This window comes from Spermophilus citellus (assembly GCF_964194105.1).
Source record: "Spermophilus citellus genome assembly, contig: SCAFFOLD_172, whole genome shotgun sequence".
Lineage (NCBI taxonomy): Eukaryota > Metazoa > Chordata > Mammalia > Rodentia > Sciuridae > Spermophilus > Spermophilus citellus.
Window position 1 is genome coordinate 590010 of NW_027672868.1, and position 20284 is coordinate 610293.

A 20284-nucleotide genomic window follows, 5' to 3' on the forward strand; every position below is an offset into this window, starting at 1 on the left:
CTGGAGAGATGACCTACAAATGTAAAGTGTATGGCAAGAGTTTTAATACAAACTCAAATCTTGATTGCCACAACAGGATTCATACTGGAGAGAAGCCCTATAAATGTAAAGTGTGTGGCAAGAGTTTCAGTCAAAAATCATCACTTACTCATCACCAGCGAATCCACACTGGAGAGAAGCCCTATAAATGTAAAGAGTGTGGCAAAGTTTTTAATAGCATCTCACATCTCTATTGCCACAACAGGATTCATACTGGAGAGAAGCCCTACAAATGTAAAGTGTGTGGCAAGAGTTTCAGTCAAAAATCATCGCTTACTCAGCACCAGCGAATCCACACTGGAGAGAAGCCCTACAAATGTAAAGAATGTGGCAAAAGTTTTAATCAAAAAATAGTACTTACTCAGCACCTGAGAATCCACACTGGAGAGAAGCCCTACAAATGTTCAATGTGTGGTAAAAGTTTCAGTCAAAAATCATCACTTAATCAGCACCAGCAAATCCACACTGCAGAGAAGCCCTACAAGTGTAAAGAGTGTGGCAAGAGTTTTAATCACATATCATCACTTACTCAGCACCAGCGAATTCACACTGGAGAGAAGCCCTACAAGTGTAGAGAATGTGGCAAAGCTTTTAATCAACAATCATCACTTACTCGACACAAGAGAACCCATACTAGAGAGAAATCCTATAAATGTAAAGATTTGCAAAGCTTTAAATATTGAAGATCACATCTTACTAAACATTATAGATATTATACTGGAGAGAAGTTTTACAATGAAAACATTGCATCAGTGTCTTTAAGAATGAATCAACCCTATTTCACAGTATTTTAACACTATTTCACACCAGAGATATGACAGCACAGAAATTGTATAAATGTAAAATAAGTGACAGAGTCTCCAATAGTTGTTCACACCCTACTCAGCACCTCAGAATTCATACGAGTGAGAGGACGTGTGGAAAAATTTTTGCAAAGCTTTTGGGCATTGATCAAACATTTTTTTTAAAGCACTGGAGGATTTATAGCATATAGAAACCCAAAGAATGTGTCCAAGACTGTATTCAAAATTCTGACATTTTTGAATTTCTGACCTCATATCTGTAGCAAATGTGGAGTAGCATTTGTCCAAAGTGTGTACCTTAGATAACAGCAAAATATTTACAAAAACACCTTGAAAAATAGGAAGATTGTAGTAAGTTTCTTATCTATAGCCCATCCCTTGAAGTATTTGGGACCTAGGAGGGAAAATAATCATTTATATGTAGAAAATGGGTAATTGCTTTTGACATTTGCTGAAAATTTTCTTAACATCTTTAGCTGATATTTTAGAAATAAGGAAATACAAGTATAGAATTGTGCATCCCTAAAAGGATATAATTTTAGTATAAATCAACAATTACTAAAGAGTCTCATTTTTCATAACTGGAGAAATAATAATACTCAAACTTGATTATTTCACAAGTCTCTTAAGATTTATATGAAATTCAAAATTTAAAATTTTAAGAGACTCTTAAACTTAGGGACACTTAATCAGAAAACCACATCCCCAGATTTTTTTTCTTTTTTTACTTAGAGATAGGTTTTGCTAAGTTGTATAGGGCCTCACTAAGTTATGGAGCCTGACTTTGAACTTGCAAAGCTTCTCACATCCCTAGGGTCATGGCATGGTCCACCATGCCGGTTTTACAGAGCATTTTTACTTATATTTCATTACAGATACAATTTGTTACTAAATAAAGTGTGAATTTCTTAATGTTAACCACGTTGTGCATTTAATGATGTTATTAGGTCACACAACTCCCATGATTCACTTTGCTAATTGATCGATGCAATAGTAAAACATTCTATTGGGTAAATAATGCTATAATGTCTCCATTAATTATTTCATATGTTTAATCAAGTATTATTTGGAGAATATTATTTATGTGAATTATATACTCTCTTGTTTGTAATTATGGGAAAATTAAGAGAGTTATAGGAAGGACCTAGGGATACTAAAATAATGCCCAGATATCCCTAGTTTGAATTATGAGTTTAACATTTCACCTTATAGAGTAGCAGTACATCCTAAGGGATCTACAACTCTGGAGAGGTATACAAGCTCCCAATCAGGGAGAGGAGAAAGACCCAAGAGACTAGGAGCCAATGTGCATAGTTAGGCAATAAAGGAGGGTTGCTGAAGGGGGAAATAGTCTTAATGTTTCCTGGGGAATCCACATGGTCCATAGTCCCATCCTGAATCTTGGACTGAAGAAACCATGCAGTTCCTCATGAATTCTATGACTTTCATCACTGAGGTGACTATAGTCGCCTCTAGTATAGGAAAAACATCACAATTTGGGAACACCTATTTAGTTTTGGATACCAGTAGAAAAGTGTAACTAGAAATATGTAAAATGATGACTATAAAAAGAAAAATACATACTATAGGAGTGTTTATGCCCCCACATTTTTTATTTCATTATATATTTTGATTTTGTAGACCTTTTGTTTCTACTTAATAACTTACAATATAATATTTGTTATATTTATTGGATCATATGATAGATAGAATGTGTCATGGTCTCACAGAACCCTCTGCAACCCGGTAATTATAAGATACTATAAACTAACCCTGTCCCTCCTCAGATCTTATAACTCCAAGAGCCCATGATGCCACAGAGAGAAACACAATTTTGATTGAATTAAACCTCTAGACTCTCATCTACAAGTTCTGATCAAAAAGTAAAGACACAATATTCTCTTCATATGTGAGCCTTTTGGGTCAAAAAAGCACCACCCACCAACATTTCATTTAAATTTATTTGGGAAAATAAATATTGAAATATAATGATAATTCTAGGAGAATAATAGTCACACCATTCTTTATTCCAAAGGGTAAATATCTAGGTTTCATGCTTATCTCCACATTATTTTATGCAGAAAACTGGCTTCATTTTACATATGAGAGTTTAAACTGTTTATATGGCCAGGAGGGAAGAGGAGGTCTAAGGAAAATACTAAAGATCTTCCATTTTCTTGATTGAATGATGTCTGCAATCCTTAATGAAACAGATAAAGAATGCTGATTTCTCAATGCATCTGGCTGGGTGGCTCATTCATTGGAATCCCAATTTATTTAGTCATCTCAAGGCTATCACTCCCTCCTCTAGGATCTGACCTGTTCTTGGGAGGACTTGGTGTTCTTCAGGGAATCACCAGGTCATGCAAGATGTTAGAATGAAGTTTTCTTTGTTCCAACTTGTATTTATTTGGCCTCACTTTCAATACAAGGTAGAACAAGACTTCAGACTCTCACCTGTGGAGAGGATGCTCTGCCCAGCACTTCCCATTCAGGACCCTGAAAAGCTCTTTGGGACTCCCCAGTACATAGGTTCAGTGGTTGGGTTTTCCTAGTCTGGCAATACAGTTGCCTGGGTCTTTCACTTTTGCTTTCTCTCTTGCTTTCATAGTATTACTCAAGGCAACACTGTCTTGTGTGAAGAGAGTGTCTTCCTTATCTATTGGATCTGACCTGCGAAGTTGAGCAGTTGCCCACATACTGAATGTCACAAACACATGTATGTGTTATCTAATCAGTAACTAGTGTATCTTTCAACTGCATGATTTTTTATTGCATGGGGAAGGAAATTGAGAATGCTCTCTTTGAGTGCCCACAGCACTATTCATAGTATTCATAACACTGCTATGTAATGTTTCCTCTCTGCTCAACTTCTAAGTATGGTTCCATTCTGGTTTTTCCAGGTGTCTCCATACTGCTTTCCATGGTGGTTACACCAATTTGGAGTCAATCTCATGAGCAATGTGTGAGTGTTCCTTTTCCCCCACAACCTCACCAACAATTATTGTTGCCTGTATTATTAATGATTGCCATTCTGACTGATGTGAGATAAAATCTTAAAGTAATTTTGATTTACATTTTCCTAATTGCTAGATGGGTGGAATGTTTTTTCATATATTTGTTAATGTTATTTCTTCTGTGAACTGTCTGTTCAGTTACTTAGCCCATTTGTTAATTGGTTTTTGTTATTGTTGTTTGTGTTAATTTTGAGTTCTTTATATACCCTAGATATTAGTGGTTTTTCTGAATTATGTGTTGTAAAGATTTGTATAAAATCTGTAGGTTCTTTCTTCACATTATTGTTTCTTTTGCTGAGAAGCAGCTTTTTATTTTGAATCTATCCCCTTTATTTATTCTTGGTTTTTAATTTTTGTGCTGTAGGGGTCTTGTTATGGAAGTCAGATTGTGGACCAATCATTCATCAGATTTTTAAATAGCATCCAAAGTTCATGAATGTTTCAGTTTTATTGTTTCTCTTACTATCTTGCCTTATAGATCTACATGTTCTAAAGAGACATGAAATGATCTAGCTTCACATACATGATTTTCTAATGACTATTATTTTTCAATATGTAGCTGCAGATTATTTAAAATATAAATCTACTATTTCAGACTTTAAATAAAGCACATATATGCCTTGCGTAGGAAATATTCCATCAATAGATCAACATCAAATTTATAATATATAGATATATGTAAAAGCCTGGATTCAAATGCATGCACATCCAACCCAGAGCTTGGCCCATAACACTTATTCTATACTAGTTCTACACTTTAGAACCTCCATGAAAGCTGTTATAAATCCAAAGCCTGAGACTCACTCCCCAGACATTCTCCTTTTTTTTAGGGGGGGGTACATTTCTGCTGAACATTTCTGCTGAAGTTGTCATCAGTCCCAAGCCCACTTGCTTGTAGCAAGACCAGTCTCAATTCTCCATCTCCCTTTTGTCTGTTAGTGAATACCAAGAGGACATGGGGAGGGTTGGCAGTAGTGGTGAAGTTGAGCTCTGTGATGAGGACAACCCCAAGCTGTAAGTGTGCACATGTGTTGTTAGGGGTGACAGATCCTATTTCTTCTCCCGTTATGAAAAGGATGGTGCTCAGATTGCATATGGGAGAAGAGATGTTTCTTCCTCTCACTTTCACCCTGGAATGTGCCCACCCAGAGGGTCCAAATAACCCTGACTTGCAGTGAGGTGTCCTTCTCCTGTAATTTTCTCTACTTCTGTCCTGACCACCAGCTCGTGTCCACTGCCTGAGCAGTCCTCACTAGGTGGTTGCAACACAGATGATGGTGCATGTATCACACAGCCTCCCCTGACTTTAGTGACAGCACCATATCTAACATGACTCCTTCCTGGATCTAGATACTAAAGGGAGTCTTTACTATCAGCTCTAAGAAACAAAACTTGTGAGTTTTTTTGAAAATTTCTTTTTCATGTGTGATCTGTTTTTTCTCATCTCCTCACTTGGCCTTTCCTTCTTCTTACCATATGTGAATTCTTCAAATGTAACCTATTTCAGAAATCTGTGTTAGATTTCCTGTGATTTACATATCTTTCCACACAGAATGCCCACTCTAGGGGGCAGCTTGATTTTTTCAGTGCATAAAGGACATGTGTGCCCAGTACGATAGGGCACCCATGGACCAAGCTGGAAGTATCACTCCGTAGACCCTTGTTTGAGGAGTGTTTCTCAGATTAACTCCTTGATGTCAGAGAGCTTGTGTTATGTCTCATGATCTCCTGGACTATGTTGTGCCAGGCATAATGTGTACAGCTGGAAAGGTACATAGCTCAGGATTTCATTCATCTATGAATCATTCCCATTCTCCAGGATGCTTCCTAACAACAAGGGTACCTTAGCATGGACATTACTATAGATATTTCTTCACAACACTACCATGGTACATTTACACAATTTTAACCATATATACTTGATTCACATCATTTAGTGATGATTGTAGTTCAAAACTGGAGCTAGCAGAATGACCAGACTGTGCTTTCTCCTGGCCACTACCTGTATGAAGATTAGTTCTCCTCATTATTGCATGAAATTGTGTCCCTTTCTTTGAAGCATACTATCAGGAAAGGGTCTAAGTTCTTCCCAATACTGATATATAAATTTACCATCAGAAAACAATTTTCCAACAGTTTCAAGGCAATGAACAATCCATCCATGATTTCTTGACTATTACTGCAAATTCATGGCACCTGCACACTCCAGTTTGTATAACTGCAGATTCCTCAGCTACACTGACCTTAAATTCATCCAATGGCCTGGAGACCTGCGTGATTAAAACATGTCATTTATTGAATGGTAGAAAACTTGGATTGTATAAGATTCAAATGTTTAAAATGAATTAAAACAGATTATGTTTGTCACAGAAAAGTGATAGAATGCAGTTTTTGGTTTTAAATTTCACATTTGATTTTGTTGTTGAGACAAGGCAATTTAAAAACCCTCCTCCTTTCCTTTGTACCACAGATTGAACCCAGGGCACTTTGTCATTAAACTATATCACCAGCCATTTTTTATATTGGGGAAAATATTGCTAAGTTACTGAACTTTGGCCTTGCAGTCCTCTCACTCCTGAGCCAATGGGATTGCAGGCATTCAGCTTCACCTAAAACAATTTTTAAGTTATTTTTTACATGATAATATAGATCAATTTAAGCTTATACTATAAAAATATTTATATAATATTTGACTTACATAAAATAAATTCATAAGAATTGTTATATGCCATTTATATATAGATCTTTCAAAAATAACTAAGGCCTAGTGATTAAATGTGAACCCTAAATATTTGGGGGATACCAGGGATTAAACTCAGGGGCACTCAACCAGTGATCCACATCCTCACTCCTATTTTATATTTTATTTAGAGACAGCATCTCACCATGTTGCTCATGGCCTTGCTATTGCTGGATTTGAACTCATCATCCTCCTGTCTTAGCCTCACAAGGCACTGGGATTATAGTCTACAATTTTTAAATGTATATTCTTTTTTTTCCAGATTTACCATGGGAGACTGTCTTTGTCTAGTGATTTTTCATATTTCACAAATCCTGTTTGTTTGCACTCACATGTTGAAGCTGAAAAAGTTGATCACAAAGAACCACAAATGAGAAAAGCTTTTTATATCTGTTTTAAGAGACAGTTGGCAAGGAGTGCCAAAAAGCAGTTAAGAGGGTTTTATAGCCCATTGTTTGAATTGTATAAGTAATTTTTAGACTCTGGACTTTCTAAGAAGACTTCACAGGTTTCAAACATCAAAATGATATTTTAGAAGGTAGAAATTGCACTGATTTGCTCACTACACATGTTCCTTTAAAATTAAATTAATTTTTAACTTGTATCAATATGTAGATACAAATTAAAAATTAAACAATAATTAATACTTCAAGTCAAGTAGCAAAAATAAATAAAGATGGCTGGAAATACAAACCATGACTCTATAATAGCCTTAAATATTAATGGCTTAAACACACCAATCAAAAGACATATGTTGGTAGCCTGAATTTTAAAAAATCCAACAATATTCTGCCTCCAGGAGACTAATGAAAAGACAGACTGCAGGTGAAAGATTGGGAAAAAACATACCCCTCACATGAACCGTGAAAGCAAGCAGGGTTCTCCATACTTATATTAAATAAAGTAGACTTCAAGCCAAAGTTAATCAAAATAGATAAAGAAGAACATCTCATACTGCTCAAGGGAACCATTCGCCAACAAGACGTAACAATCATCAATATATATGCCCCCCAAAATGGGGCATCTATGTTCAAACAAAATATTTTCAAGTTCAAGAATCAAATTGACCACAACGTGATCTGGGGTGACTTTAACACACCTCTCTCACCACTGGATAGATCTTCCAAACAAAAGTTGAATAAAGAAACTATAGAGCTCAATAACTCAATTAATAACTCACATATATAGAATACATATCAGATCAGAGGAGGAAACCCGCACCGCTCCAGGCCAGACCAGAGGAGAAAGCTTGGCCCCACACCATGCGCTAGTCTGGAGGAAGCCTATCAACCCTTAAAACCCAAAATCAAACTTTTAATCATTGAATATTAACAGTTTTCACATTTTGTTTCCATGATCTTTTTTGCATTTTACTTTCACCTTTACTTTTTACTTTGCAGTGAACAGTTATTTTGATAATAGTTTCATTTAGATTATTTTCTCTATGTTTGTGAATGGATTGTGCCTCGATTTTAATATTGCTCATTGCTATTGTATATAATTTAAATGATTTAATGCTGACCATTTTACCCATAACATTATTGAACTAATTCTTGTTTCATTAGTTCATGGATATTTCTTAGAAACATTATAGAAATAATAGTATCATCTGCATATGGTATTTGATTTTTGATGTATAAAATCCCATTTAATATTCTCAAACAATATTTAGAAGTTAGAAAAGCATACATTTTTTGTTTTTCTAAAAATAAATTGATAAATACTTCAGTTCACACCATTAAGTATGAAAACATTTCATAGCTGCCCTTAAGTGGATTTAAAAAGAATTTTTCCCTGGTCGTAATTGGCCATAGGTTTTACAGTAATTTGGTAAGTGATATGCCAAAATCTTTTCTCTATCAAAATGATTTTTGGAAACTTACCATATGACAATGTCCCTCTTGGTCATGAAGTCCAATAATACTTTTTGTTGTTGTTCTTAGTTTGCTAGGGGTTTTGAATATCTGGGTCAACATCTATAGGAAGATGGTCTGCAATTTCTATTTTTATGCTGTGTTATCTGGTAATTCTTGTCTTACAGAATTAGTCAGTTTTTTTCTTCTACATTTAGATATGATCATGAATTATTGTTCCTGATTCCTTATTACATGTTTTGTAGAAATCACCTGTGAAGGCACCTTTTAAAAATGTTATTACTGTTTTTTTTTTTGTGGGTCAATTTTTAGAGCTGGTTGCCAGGTTGGCCTCAAATTTATTAGACTAAATCCTCCTCCTGCTGTGGCCTCGAGGTAGTGAAGACTAGTGGCATATGCTCCCATATCAGCATAACTGCAAGTATTATTATGAGCAGCTGTAAAGTTAAATGTTGATTTGTACATCTATTTTATATTTCTTCACATCTGGGTCTACTAATGTATTTATTGATTTCTGAAGTAATTTTCAAAGTTGATGATTATCTAGCAATTTATCTATATTTTGTTGTTTTCCAGACTCGAGATTTTCTTGGCAATTAACATGGAATAATGAGGAAGCATAATGTGGGAAAATGAGAACCTGGCATTTTGCTAATTGATCTCAAGATGCCCCATGAAGGATGGAGAGTGTGCACCCATAATTCTGTGAGACAAATAAAGCAGTTTATGTAGCCTAATATGTGATCTTGAGTAACTTTCATATGCCTTACACACTTGTTTAATTTTTAGGGCAGAATCTAAGTATTTTACCATATTTAAATTAGGTTATGGGGGGTTTATATTAAATTTTGGTGAGTTGTGTAAGTTTCTTATATTTTGGATTTTGAGCTTTTTCAGACATGGGGCTAGAATCGGTTTTCTTTAACCCAGTCTACTTTTACATTTCATTGATTGATTCCTTTGCTGTGTAGAAGCATTTTTAGCTTTATATAGTCTCAGCTGTTTTTCCTTGCCCAGTCTCTGCATATTCTATCTAATGGCAAAAAAATTCTCATTTTCTTCTGGAATTTTTATGCTTTCAGGTTATATCACAATGAGATATAACCACATGCTTGTGGACTCAATCCTCAAAATGTTGGTAGGTAACACATACTGCTGTGGATATGCAGAAAAGGAAACATTTGGACATCCTTGCCAGGAATATAAATTTGCATACACATTAAAAATACTATAAGTTTTTTTTCAAAAACTAGAGATGCAATATGACCTAGACCTTGAGAATATGCCTGTATATTTAGGATTCATCAGAAAAATAGAATACACACAAAATGTACATGTGTATACAGAAGGGAGCTTATTATATTTACTCACATAATCATGAGAGGAATAGTCACCAAATATTTGCCTACAGGATGGCAACACTGGGAAACTGGTAACACCTCAGTCCAAGAAGCTGGAAGATTCACAATATGATGAAGCAAATGAAGCAGCTGTGGTCGAGGACAGAGGACTTAAATAATCCTGGTAGATGAAAAAACAAATAACCTGGTCAACAAGTGGGCTAAGGACCTGAACAGATACTTCTCAGGAGAGAATATACAATCAATAAATATATGAAAAATGCTCATCATCTCTAGGAATCAGAGAAATACAAATCAAAACTCCTCTAAGATTTCATCTAACTCCATCAGAATGGCAGCAATTATGAAAACAAACAACAGTAAGTGTTGGTGAGGAAGTGGGGAAAAGGTCCACTCATACATTGCTGGTGGGACAGCAAATTGGTGCAGCCAATTTGGAAAGTAGAATGGAGATTCCTTGGAAATATGGGAATGGAACCTCAATTGGACCCACCTATCCCCTCTCCTCAGTCTAAGCACAAAGGTTTAAAAACAACATACTATAGGGACACAGCCAGATCAATGTTTATGGCACCACAACTCACAATAGCTAAACTATGGAGCCAACACAGAATCCCTTCAGTGGATGAATAGATAAAAAAATGTGGCATATATACACAATGAAATTTTACTCAGCAATAAAAGAATAAAATTGTGGCATTTGCATGTAAATGGATGGAGTTGGAGAAGATAATGATTGGTGAAGTTACCAATGTCCCCCCCTAAAAACAAATGCTAAATATTTCCCTGACATAAGGGGGCTGACTTATAGTGGAGTACGCAGGGGGAGCATAGGAGGAATAGATGAAATCTAGATAGGGCAGAGGGGTGGGAGGAAAAGGGAGGGGGACAGGGATTACCAAGGATGGTAGAATGTAATGGACAACATCATCCAAAGTACATGTATGAAGACTTGAATTGGGTGTCAACTTGTTACATAAAAAAGATACAATATTGTGATTTATATGTGTATTAAGAATTGTAATGCAAAAGAAAAATAGAATAGCATTAACTTACATTAGGTAGAGCAAAGTGAAAGGAGGGGAAGGCAGGGGATGTGGGAATAAGAAAGAGAATGAAACAGACATTAGTACTTTATGTATATATGTGACTGTATGACCCATGTGATTCTACAATATGTATACTCAGAAAAATGAGAAACTATTTCCCATCTATGTATGATATATCAAAGTATATAAATTCATTATACTGTCATGGATAACTAATTAAAACAAATAATTTTTTTTAAAGACCATGGTAGAGCCAATGGTGCAAGTCCACAAAGGGGACTTCAAGAAGCTTGGAGCATAAGCAGGTGACTGCTTCTCTTGCTTATTTCCAAATCAAACCTATTGAAAACCAATATATATGTTCATTATTGGTATCCCCCATGCTTTCTGACTCAGGCTTCTGGAAGCACACCCACAGACACCTGCAGAGATCTTCCACATTCTGTCTTAAAACTGAAAAAGAAAATGATGGTGGATCTCTCTCACTGGTAAGGCAACCCTGGGTCAAAACCCCAGAAACAAAAGAATATTCTCCAATAACACAGACAAGCTGGAGGACTTTAGGCTAAGTTAGATGATTCAGATGCAGAAATACATTGTATCCTCTAAGTTCAGAACCTGGAAGAAAATAGAATGGATGTGTAGGGAGAGCCTGGTTGTTATCAGGGAGAATCATCATTAATATCACATCATATACTGAAATTCCAAAAGACAGCAGGATTGTGTTCTTAGTATAGAATTGGATAATTATGAGAGATGATGGGTTTTATCATCACATAGCAATTGCACATACTTATGGGATTCAGTGTGATGTTTATATATATGCATATACATGTATTCATAATATCCAAACACCCTCTTCTGCCCCTGATGCCCCCACACACTCCTCAGCCATACTCATCACTATTGTACTTGCACATGATATTATATTAGTTAACATATGAGATGTGACACTATTATGCATGTCTTCACTTAGCATGACATCATTCAATTTCATCTATTTTTCAGACCATTAGAGGAGTTTGTATTGATGGCTGAGTAATACACCATGGTGAATATATAATATACTTTCTGGTGGATATGTTGAATTGCTTACCTAAATCACTGGTTTTTCTCTATATCTTTATTATTAAACATACTGTTATTCAACTTGAATTTATGTAACAAACGAAAGCAACAACTACAAAAGAATGAAGAAACTGGGAGTGGGGGCGCATACCTGCAATCCCAATGGCTTGGGAGGCTGAGGCAGGAAATTCACGAGTTCAAAGACAGACTAAGCAAATTAATAGGGACCTATACAACTCAGTGACACTCTGTTTCTAAAAAAAAAATAAACATGACTGGGCAAGTGGCTGTGTGGTTGAGTGATACTGGGACCTATCCCTAGTATACACCCCCCCCCAAAAAAAAAAGAATAAAGAAAGTAGAAAACTATGTCCTAACCTGATTTTATCAAGTGAAAAGAAGCCAAAGCATAAGAAAAATCATATTCTTTAAGTTTGTTAATATAAAGTTAATAAGATATCTCTTTGAATATTTCACAAAGTGCAATATTTTGAGAGCATTCAGTAGGTTATATTACATGAAAAACTGTTCTTGTGCAAAAAATGAAATAAAACCTTAGCCAGGTGTGGTGGTGCATGACTGTAATCCCAGTGTCTCTGGAGGCTATACAAAGCCAGCCTCAGAAACTTAGGAAAGGACTAAGCAATTCAGTGAAACCCTGTCTCTAACTAAATTACAAAAAAAAAAAAAAAAAAGATTAGAAATGTTGCTGAGAGGTTGAGTGCCCATGGGCTCAATCCACAGCATTAAAAACCAAAACGAAGATAAAAAATAAATAAGACATTAGGCTGGTGAACATTTATATTTTCAGTATTCCAAATATTTCTCACAATACTCCCAAGTTCACTTCATCCATCAAATTATAATTGAAATCTCTAGATATTTGTTTGTGTGAGAAAAGAGACAGAGATGTTCCTGAACTCTGCCATTCCTTTGCTAGTTTCTGCCATAAGCTAGGCAAAGATCTGCCCATTGTGATCCTCAAGGTACTGTGGCTCAGTCTTTTCTCTTCATGCAAGGATGCACCTTGAGGAGTGGGTGTTGACTTGACTACTAAAGTGGGGAAGAGGTAAAAGGGAAGTAATGTGTGTGGGTGTGTGGGTGGGGTGTGATAATGATGACTTCTGACCAAGTCCTACCCATGATCATCTTTTTAAAATGTACCCAGTAAATGGTTTATTTTCTTATATATCTTCTGTGATCCAACAGTTAAATGTGAGGGACCGTATTCGCCATACCCAGCTACCTTAGCATTGTTTTCCTCAGTCTGATGCCTCAGAATTTGAAATACCTAGTCCCCCTCCCTCAGACCCTGGACCTTGTGTCTCTTTTGCTTATATTTTTAAGATCTGGGCAATCCTCAAATACTAAGTTGCAGGTCAATCCACATTTGATGTTCTCTCTTCCAAGGATAAGGATAGACATTTTATCTCATTGTGGTCTCTACCTTTTACTCACAAAATGGGGACATTATTCATGTTTGCAAACCTAGATATTATCCTGAGCCAACCTGTAATATGAAACTCAAGAATTTAATACCTGGGGCTGGGGCTCAAGGTTAGACCACCTGCCTAGCACTTGTGAGGCACTGGGTTCAATCCTCAGCACCACATAAAAATAAATATATAAAATAAAGGTACTCTGTTTACTACAACTAAAGAAAACAAAACCAAAAAAGGCGAATCCCTACCAGGGTTGTGATGGCACATGCATGTAACCCCAGCTGCCCTGGAAGCCAAACCTTCAGGGTCACAACTTTGAGTCTAGCCTCACTAAATTGGCAAGACCATATCTCAAAGAAAAATAAAAATGGGATGATGATAGAGCTCACTGGTAGACCATACCTAAGTCCTGTCCTCAGGATCACAGGGGAAAGTTTTTATTCCTATCTTTTTTCTATGAGTTAAGGTCCCCACAAAAAAGAAGGTGGCTTAGGGATAATGTTATATTTTCTAAAAACAAGCCATGTTAAATGTTCAAGTGTTCACATTTCTTGAAAAATTCCCAAGTATTTTTCTTTAGATATTATGGTCAGCAGAACTGTCTTTAATTTTATGTTTGCTACTTATTTTCTTATGCACATAAATAACTGATGATACTAAATTTTATTACTGTTCTGAGTTCATCTGTTGCTTCTAATAGTAATTAGTGAACTCCTAGAATAAAAATATCCACTTAAAATCTACTTCTACCTCATACCTCATATTGGAAAACCACAAAAGTTAGATAGCAAGAAACACAAGTAAGTTGCAATACCCCTTTGACAAATGCAAAGATACTGGTGAGAATCTCAGAAAAAACTCTATTCCCTAAAAATCAGAAACCAAGAGAACAGGACCATAATCTCTCCCCCCACACACACATGATTTTATTATTTTATTGCTGAATAAAATTCCATTCTGTATATATAATGCATATTTTTTTTTATCCATTCATCCACTGAAGGGCATCTAGGTTGGCTCCACAGGATATCTGGGTAAAATGGTGGTTCCATTCTCAGATTTCCAATGAATCTCCATACTGCTTTCCATATTGGCTGCACCAATTTTCAGTCCCACCAGCAGTGTATGAGTGTACCATTTTCCCCACATCCTCGCCAACACTTGTTGTTGTTTGTCTTCATAACAGTTGCCATAATAACATTTTTATTATGGTAAAATTAACAAACACACACACACACACACACACACACACACTCGGGTTTTGCTTTGGTGTCTCTGGACAAGACCATGTGGAGTAGGAACCTACAAATACGATGTCATCCTACTGCCAGTTAAGAGTAGGAATTTGTCCATGGGCAGAATTCTGGAATCACCAACAGCATCTCCCATAAACTTCAGGATCAAAGGGGTGTGAGGCCTAGAGATGTCAGAGAAGCCTCACTGTTTTCCTCCCCATTTCTTGATAGTGGTTTCTGGGCCATTGAGCTTTGCTCTACTTTGGTTACATTTTATGTATTATCTAAAATCCTCTCTTTCAAGAACACAAGAGCCAAGAAACACAACATAACCTCCATATCCCTGGGATCACAACCAGCTACAGTGTCAGATCTTTTATTGCTTTAGTTATTTACTCACTTCATTTGATCTATTTATTAATACAGGTAGACACCAGCAACCGCTCTAGGTCCTGTTGGAAGGTAACAGTCACATACCTACACACAGCATCCTAAAGGGAGACTGTTGAAACAGGAATTCTGACCCTTCGTTGTTCATGAAGACTCACCCAATATCAGAACTTTGAATATTTTATTTTGAGGCAGGGTCTTGCTAAGAGGCCAACTGTGGCCTCCGACTTGAGATCCTCCTGAAGCAGCCTCCCAAATGCCTGGCCTTACAGACATGCTACCAAACCTTGTCCTTTGCTTATTAAAAAAAAAATGCATAGCTGCTGGTTACCATCCTCCAGTGATATATGTGATATCACACCCCAAACAATAAAAAACCCACACAATTCCAAAGCTCAAATCTGACTCTGGCTGTGGGAGGTTGTGTAATGGGAAGGGACTCCAGGGAGAGACAGGGACAACAGCTAAGAAAAAGTAGTTTCCTTGGTTTTCATGGCAAAAAAGAACTTTATTTGTCAGGCGCATGGATACACCTATTTAGAAAAGCAGATACACATTCAGGAAAGAATATGAGGGGCCGGGAATTCAGTGAATTCGGTAGCATGCTTGCCCTGCATGCACAAGGTCCCAGGATCAATCCCCAGCACCACAAGATGAAAGAAAGGAAAAAAATGTGAGAAAGCCCTAAAGAGAGAGACAGCAAATACGTGGTCTGAGGTTTTGCTATTTGGAGAAGGACATTTAAGTGGGGCTAGACTAGAGATGGGGCCAGATCAGACTTGTGTACTTTCTCACCTATTTTTCTAAGCTTGCTCACATCATGCTCGTATTTGGGGTTACAGGAAGCTTGTCTAGGAGAAATGCTGCATTGCAGGGAGTTGCTTTTTATTTTATTTTTTTTCTCTTTTTTCCACATTTTTATTTGGTGCTCTATAGTTAGTTGTACATAATGATGGGATTTGTTTTTACATATTCAAACATGCACACAATATAATAATTTGATCAATATCACTCCCCAGCAATTCCCCCCACCCTAGCCTCCCACTCCCTGGTCCCTTTCTTCTAATAATCTCCCTTTGATTTTCATGAGATCCACCCCCTACACCTTTCTTTTCCTTTTACCTTTCTAGCTTACACATACAAGAGAAAATATATGACTCTTGACCTTCTGAGTTTGGCTTAGGCAATTACTATTTTAATGGAGTTCTCGACTGACCAACTATTTTTAAAAATCCAAGTAATTAGTAGGGAATTTATTGCCATTATTAGTTCATTTTGTTCTGGTCAGTCATTTACTAACTAGATGCTAACTTGGCCGTAATTGAAATTATGTCTCATCCTTCATGTGAAGACTGAGCTATTTTGTTTAAGTTCAAGTTTGTTATATAAAGTATCAACATATTAACTCTTAATTTTAAAAAGTGGTGCCAAATAGAACGCACAGTAAAATCAATTCCCAAATAGCATGTAAAATATCAAGATATGATATATACCTTTATACAATGAGTATTATAAACACCTTGGGTAATGGACTTTATGAAGACTTAAAATGCATAATTCAGTTTCTGAAACATGAAATTAGTCCTAGAATATAACATGAGATGAAAACCTCTTTGGTCCTAGAAAATAAACTTAAAAATAAAAATGTGTTTTATTTAGTAAATCATTGGTTTTCTCATTTGGGTTTAGACTATAGTTCTTTGCTTCCAGGTGTAATTTTTCTTTCTTGTTCTCTTGTGGCAAATCCCTTCAATCCTGAGAGATAATGGTAATGATAACTGACATCTTATGTAGTACCTAATATTTACCAAGCTGATATAAAGTCCTGTGGTAAATATTTTATATACATTATGCTTTTCAACACCTTACTTTAGATATTAGAAAACTAGAACTGCAAAGGGTTAAGTACCTGACCTTAGATCTGTCAGCTGGGACAGAGTAGAGCATGAACATATAGATTGGCCATATAAAGTTTTGGTCTTCTCATTTTTGCAGCATTTGCTGAATGTTAATTTCATGTCTATCACTGGCATGGGGATTCTATTGACTTCTTTTTTTTTTAAGATATTCTTTTTTTTTATTGGTTGTTCACAACATTACAAAGCTCTTGACATATCATATTTCATACATTAGATTGAAGTGGGTTATGAACCCCCAATTTTACCCCAAATGCAGATTGCAGAATCACATCGGTGACACATCCACAATTTTACATAATGCCCTATTAGTAATTGTTGTATTCTGCTACCTTTCCTATCCCCTACTATCCCCCCTCCCCTCCCCTCCCTTCTTCTTTCTCTACCCCATCTACTGTAATTCATTTCTCTCCTTGTTTATTTTCCCATTCCCCTCACAACCTCTTATATGTAATTTTGTATAGCAATGAGATTCTCCCTTCATTTCCATGCAATTTTCCTTTTCTCTCCCTTTCCCTCCCATCTCATGTCTCTGATTAATGTTACTCTTTTCTTCCTACTCTTCCTCCCTGCTCTGTTCATAGTTGCTCTCATTATATCAAAGAAGACATTTGGTATTTGTTTTTTTAGGGATTGGCTAGCTTCACTAAGCATAATCTACTCTAGTGCCATCAATTTCCCTGCAAATTCTATGATTTTGTCATTTTTTATTGCTGCATAGTACTCCATTGTGTATAGATGCCACATTTTTTTATCCATTAATCTATTGAGGGGCATCTTGGTTGGTTCCACAGTATAGCTATTGTGAATTGTGCTGCTATGAACATCGATGTGGCAGTATCCCTGTAGCATGCTCTTTTAAGGTCTTCAGGGAATAGTCTGAGAAGGGCAAAAGCAGGGTCAAATGGTGGTTCCATTCCCAGCTTTCCCAGGAATCTCCAAACTGCTTTCCAAATTGGCCACACCAATTTGCAGTCCCACCAGCAATGTACAAGTGTACCCTTTTCTCCACAACCTCACCAGCACTTGTTGTTGTTTGACTTCATAGTGGCTGCCAATCTTACTGGAGTGAGATGGTATCTTAGGGTGGTTTTGATTTGCATTTCTCTGACTGCTAGAGATGGAGAGCATTTTTTCATGTACTTGTTGATTGATTGTATATCCTCCTCTGAGAAGTGTCTGTTCAGGTTCTTGGCCCATTTGTTGATTGGGTTATTTGTTATCTTATTGTCTAATTTTTTGAGTTCTTTGTATACTCTGGATATTAGGGCTCTATCTGAAGTGTGAGGAGGAAAAATTTGTTCCCAGGATGTAGGCTCCCTATTTACCTCTCTTATTGTTTCTCTTGCTGAGAAAAAAACTCATAAGTTCAATTAAGTCCCATTTGTTGATTCTTGTTATTAACTCTTGTGCTATGGGTTTCCTATTAAGGAATTTTGAGCCCGACCCCACAATCTGTAGATTGGAGCAAACTTTTTCTTCTATCAGACGGAGATGCTCTGATTTGATATCAAGCTCCTTTATCCATTTTGAGTTAACTTTTGTGCATGGCGAGAGAAAGGGATTCAGTTTCATTTTGTTGCATATAGATTTCCAGTTTTCCCAACACCATTCGTTGAAGATGCTATCCTTCCTCCATTGCATGCTTTTAGCCCCTTTATCAAATTTAAGATAGTTGAAACTTTGTGGGTTAGTCTCTGTGTCCTCTATTCTAAACCATTGGTCCACCTGCCTGTTTTGGTACCAGTACCATGCTGTTTTTGTCACTATTGCTCTGTAATATAGTTTGAAATCTGGTATCGCTATACCACCTGATTCACACTTTCTGTTTAGAATTGCTTTTGCTATTCTGGGTCTTTTATTTTTCCATATGAATTTCATGATTGCTTTATCTATTACTACAAGAAATGCCTTTGGGATTTTGATTGGCATTGCATTAAACCTATAGAGAACTTTTGGTAATATCGCCATTTTGATGATGTTAGTTCTGCCTATCCATGAACAGGGTATATTTTTCCATTTTCTAAGATCTTCTACTTATCTCTTTAGGGTTCTGTAGTTTTCATTGTATAAATCTTTCACCTCTTTTGTTAGGTTGATTCCCAAGTATTTTATTTTTTTGAGGATATTGTGAATGGAGTGTTTTTCCTCATTTCCGTTTCAGAAGTTTTGTCGCTGATATACAGAAATGCCTTTGATTTATGCGTGTTGATTTTATATCCTGCCACTTTGCTGAATTCATTTATTAGTTCTAGTAGTTTCTTTGTAGACCCTTTTGGGTCTTCTAGGTATAGAATCATGTCATCTGCAAATAGTGATAATTTAAGTTCTTCTTTTCCAAATTTTATGCCTTTAATTTCTTTCGTCTGTCTAATTGCTCTGGCCAGTGGTTCGAGAACTATATTGAATAGAAGTGGAGATAGAGGGCATCCCTGTCTTGTTCCGGATTTTAGAGGGAATGCCTTCAACTTTTGTCCATTCAGAATGATGCTAGCCTGAGGCTTAGCATAGATAGCTTTTAGAATGTCGAGGTAAGTTCCTGTTATCCGTAGTTTTTCTAATGTTTTGAACATAAAGTGATGCTGTACTTTGTCAAATGCTTTCTCTGCATCTATCGAGATGATCATATGGTTCTTATCTTTAAGTCTATTGATGTGGTGAATAACATTTATTGATTTCCGTATGTTGAACCATCCTTGCATCCCAGGGATGAATCCTACTTGATCAAGGTGCACAATTTTTTTGATGTGTTTTTGTATTGGATTCATCAGAATTTTATTGAGGATTTTTGCATCTAGGTTCATTAGAGATATTGGTCTGTAGTTTTATTTCTTTGAGGTGTCTTTGTCTGGTTTCGGAATCAGGGTGATGTTGGCCTCATAGAATGAATTTGGAAGAGCTTTCTCTTTTCCTATTTCCTGAAATAACTTGAAAAGTATTGGTATTAATTCTTCTTTAAAGGTTTTGTAAAACTCCGCTGTATACCCATCCGGCCCTGGGCTTTTCTTGGTTGGTAGTCTTTTGATGGCTCCTTCAATTTCATCCATTGATATTGGTCTCTTCAAATTGTGTGTATCCTCCTGACTCAGTCTGGGCAAATCATATGACTTAAGAAATTTATCGATGTCTTCACTATCTTCTATTTTATTGGAATATAGGTTTTCAAAATAATTTCTAATTGTCTTCTGTATTTCTGTAGCGTCTGTTGTGATATTGCCTTTTTCATCCCGTATGTTAGTAATTTGAGTTCTCTCTCTTCTTCTCTTCGTTAGCATGGCTAAATGTCTGTCGATCTTATTTATTTTTTTGAAGAACCAACTTTTAGGTTTGTTAATTTTTTCAATAGTTTC